Genomic DNA, 5,089 nt, shown 5'->3' on the forward strand with positions numbered 1-5,089 from the left:
GGATGATCTGTGGTGTGTGGAGAGAAACCCCTCTTTTCTTCACTGCCCTGTATTGATCTATTCTCTCCTATTATCTAAAAAGCATCTCTGCAACAGTGACTCAATGAATATTTCACCGCAGATTTCTGTCATTGTTGTTCCAGTGAAAGGTATCTTCAGCAGACACTGATATTCCAAATATATATATATCAGTATTCTTGGCAAAATCTATACTACAAAGCCAACTACTTGATATATGGTAGTTTTAGATTGTGTATTTTTTGTAGTTACTGGGTGTGCTGTTAATTAATATTAAAAATATTTGATTCTGTCATCACATAGAAGTCCGTATCATATAGGTAATAAAACAGTCAGCATTCTATATGCAACAATATTTTTTTTAACTAAATGGGGCATTATTGCTGCCATTTAGTCTCATTTATATGCTTTTTAATAATATTGTGCATTTTATAGCTTTAATAGTGCCACGAAGCACAACTCAAATTCCTCCTGCAGTAAGAAACCATTAAACTGCTGACGCTGAAATTGACACAGTGCCACACATAATTAAAAAGTCTCAGAGAAAATCCTCACTGAATTGTTTTATTTAGCGCCCTCATCTAGAAAACACAAAATGCACCAAACGATATCATACATGCACAGCTTTAGCATATCAAGATCAGCTAATGACTTTTCAATGTGAAAATGTCACTGCCACAATCTCACAGAGATCACCTGTCAACACAGAAAAGGCCAAGCGTCGTCACCCAGAGCTCTAATTATTGGATTTCTTCATTCGTTTTAATGGAATGACTCATTTACAAATCAATTTGTCCTTTTTTGCTCTTACACTTACCAATGAAATTGTAAAGTTGTATTGGTATAAAAAGGTGAAAGGTACTAGTAGATAATACTACCTGTATCAGTATCATCCACTGTGTACTGGCTGGCTACCAAAAGGCTGCGAGGAATAGCAGCTGCTGAGCAACGTTTCTCTCTGCATGTATTTTTCGGACTCTGGGTTCGATTATGAATTACAAGTGAAAGTAAGACATCGCTGTTTGGTCTCCCAGTTAGGGGGGGGGGCATTTTTCAAATTCCAACTAAACAGGTACTGTGTGCACAGTATACTGTATGAAGGCAGGCAAGACCTAATTGCACTGGCTTTTAAATTGGCCATAACTGGCTCTTAAATGTTGTCTTAAAGCAACACTTAACCTTTGTACATAATTTTTCAAAGGAAAAATGGAACCAGGGACCATACCAAACATTAAAACAAGAGAAAAAGACAAAATCAAAGCATCTTCACATTACTGATACATTACAAAACAGAGATTGGCCATGTTTCTGTGTACCCAAAACATAAGTGGAGCACGGTCTCAGTAAGGTAAGTCACTAAATCCTCCAGAAAGATGTGTTTCCTGTGTAAACATTTTTTTTTAAAATCTTAACAATGACATTTTATGATGAAAGAATGTATACAGACTAACCACGTGTGACATCACACACACACACACACCAAAAAATAACAGGATTGAAAGACTGCTTTCAGAAAGGTATTAACACTCGCTGGGTAACAAAACATTTTCGATTTGCATTTAACACAAATTGTATCCCAAAATGTGCACCATTAACCGTCCTTGAATTCTGCAGCTTTCTTCCAGCATGTTGTTTTACACTAGAAATCCATGGCACTTTTTCTTTTCTTTTAATATTGACCTTGTTACACTACATTAGAATTTATGCTGCCAGAAGCCCTGAACCATGGTCAACTAGACAAAATTTGTCAAAATGTACGCACAATCACACCCTTGAATCTTCCCGTTGTCATCTCGATGGGATAGTCTTGATTTAGTCGTCCCAAAACCCTGATATATTCGTCTTCAGTGGGATTCAGTAGCACCATTACTCATGTGCCCTTTCCCACAGAATCCCCTCAGGCCTGCTCTAATACAATACTAAGATAATCTATGTCTGTGAAATCATGGCACACACCAGACTTTTCATTTGTCATGCTTGGTTGTTAAATAGACCCTTGTGTCAGGTGCTGACAGACGTGCAATCCATCAGCTCTTGCCACTCTAAGACTATTGGCAGGTAAAATGAAGCATTTATGAATAGTGGAGCAGCGAGAAATAAATAAATGAACAATGACAACACATACTACATTAAAATAAAAGCTAATACAATTGACAAGAGACAGTTTCACAAAAAGATTATGTCACAGCTCAGCACACATTTTGCCAAATAATGTCTAAGCTGGTGGCTTGATTTCAATGATCAGACCGGTACAATTGGCAGTACTTTAATGTGGAGCGATTACTGCAGAAAGACTATTTGCAAATACGGAGTGGAGGGTTGTATACTTGTATCTCACTATGTGTGTCAAATTTGTGTGCCGATTTGTGTGCCGATTTGTGAACATGTACAGGACTCTGCAAATGTGGATTCAGATTCTGTGTGCATCCCACCCTATGTTATCCTCAGATAGATTTTTAAATATGCAAATCTGAATGTAAATTCAGGTTTATAAGACTGAATAGTATCATTACTTTGCTCCAAGTGCCGGAAATACAGTCATAAGCTACAACTCCAGCAGACTTTGCTTTTCTTCACCCATTCCTTCGCAAGCATCCTCATCCTCATCATAATCATCTACCTCTTCAGAGAAGAAGGTGTTTGAAACATCCAGTCAGCATTGGGATGTGTACCAGTTAGTTTGTCCACTCTTGTTTTTTTCCACTCATTCCACAATCATGCAAACCTCCATGTTTTGAATTTTTTTGAAAAATAAGTATAGAAGTAACTGAAGTTATACTTTAAATGATCTAAACATCATGGGTTAAACGTCCCCAGCTGGAGGAGAATGGGGATGCTAAGAGATGTCAGATGGCCCAGCTTCAACTGCGAACAGACAGCAGATGGAATAAGGAATGAATAGAAGCGTTTCCTGTGGATGATCCAAGATTTCTTTGTAAAAAAAAAAAAAAGCACAAGACACAAGTCAAAACAAAGAAAACTGAGAGGCCATCCTGAGTTGAAACTCATGATCATTGGACTGTATTTCCTGCTTCTAGAGGAAACACCTCATCATAACCCTGACAGCACATAAATTGAGTTCCGCCACAATGACGGTTCCATATTACTTTTCTATTGTCTCAATGGCTCATGATGCATGATAACTGGTACTTAATGCCAATAATGATTTATTTCAAATAGTCAATATTTAATAGTCTATAATATGTAATAAAACATATAATTAATATTAATATGTAATAAAACAGAGAATAATGCTAAATGTCCCCTGAGCCCAAGGTGCTGCCCAAACCCAGAGACATTACACCATGGCCACTGATAATCCTGGGATGGGATTGGCTTGCAGTTGATGCATTATTTCATGACACCAGACACTGTGACACCCCTGAAGGCTACCTAGGAGTGTTAATGGCGTTCGTGCACTCAAATCGAAAAAACACAAAAAACAACAACTTAAATGTACTTTTTGACCCACATAAACAGTTTTCCTCTGCAAATGGATTTTGTCTGACTCAGTCATGTGACAAGTGTTGAAAACCTGAATCAACAGTTTTAAGTGAGGCTGAAAAGATGTGGATGACGTGTTTAAATTTATTTCACTCTATCGATCGAGAAATAATAAACTGCAATTTTCTGTTTTGCAGTTAAAATTTTTTTAGGTTCTATCAACAAGCATTGAAATTATGTAAGGAAGAGTTTGACAGTATTTAGTTAGGCAAGATTAAGATGTAGAATGATCACTAATATTCTCAGGACAGAGCAAAAAACTAAAGAGCCGGGAGTAATAAGGTTCTGAGGTTCTGTTCTGTTTGAGAAGGAACTCAACCAGGTCAAGTTATGTGAAGGTTCTAACTTGGTGACATTATGTGACTCTAGCTATGAAATGTAGTCCATGTTCAGGCCCGCCTCTCAACCAGTGTCAGCAGGGATTAGCTTCAGTGACCCATACAAGTGTATACTTCAAATTACTCCTGTTCAAAAGTGAGAAAGAGACTTAAAAATTGCTAATTGTCACACAAGGAACTGAAAGAATAATATTTGTTATGTAAATGTTGCCATGGTATACAGGAGGATAGTCCCCCCTCTGAGTTGGATTCCCAATGGCAGCAAAGGTTGCTCATCGTTGAACATTGGGTACAGTTGGCATCTCTTTCCTTAATAATTGAATTAAACGATGTGCTATTTCATTATTTTCTGTCAACTGACTGATTGTTTCGGCACCGTTGTTGAGGGAAACACATTTGCAGCTGCGCGTCTCCCCCATTACCGCTGCATACAGGCAGATATAAACCCGGTGAATGCAGAAAAGGGTCCAAATCCAGGAGTCAGTCAGCGATCACAATAAGTGGTCCGAGGCATGAAAACCCATTAGAGCCCTCAAGGTACGTTCAGCTCTCCACAATCAAATGATAAAAGGTAATTGGGTAGCGCTGGCACTGTGAGCTGCTTTACGAATTTCGCATGGGACACAGCCAACTTTTAACGGAGCATGTAAATATGAAGGTTGCTGCGGCATGTTCGGAAAAACTGAGCATCGGGGACAGGCCTCTATAAGCGACAGCGTTACAAGAATTTCCAAAGGCACGGCCACGGGTGAATGAACGTGTTCTGACTCACCAATTCCAACTTGGAAAGGAAAAAAAAAAATGAACATTTAAAAATACAAAGTACTCATCGTGGCCCTTCACACGCTGCACCGAGACCTTAAATAATACAAAAAGACAAAAAAACTGTAAGGAATATAATGAGAAGGAAACCGTGATACTACTTTAAAAATAAAGAGAAGGCTGAAACTACTTTGGCACATGAATGGAAGTAAGGCATCTGTAGCATTCAAACAAAAAGAGTTGAGATGGGGCACTGTTGTCCGCCTGTCAGAGCCGTCAAAGCAGGCCTACATGAAGAGAGGATCTACTGTTAACGGTCGGCAGCACACGCCACTTCTGTGGCGTCACATGCCCGCACACACTACAGACGAAATAGAAAGTGGTCACCTCCAACAATGATCCTCAGCAGCGCACATAGAAAACAAAACAGAAGAAGGTTGCGGTGCAGAGCAGAGTGTGTCACTGTG

The sequence above is a fragment of the Brachionichthys hirsutus genome, chromosome 2 (assembly GCF_040956055.1).
Source record: "Brachionichthys hirsutus isolate HB-005 chromosome 2, CSIRO-AGI_Bhir_v1, whole genome shotgun sequence".
NCBI classification, from domain to species: domain Eukaryota; kingdom Metazoa; phylum Chordata; class Actinopteri; order Lophiiformes; family Brachionichthyidae; genus Brachionichthys; species Brachionichthys hirsutus.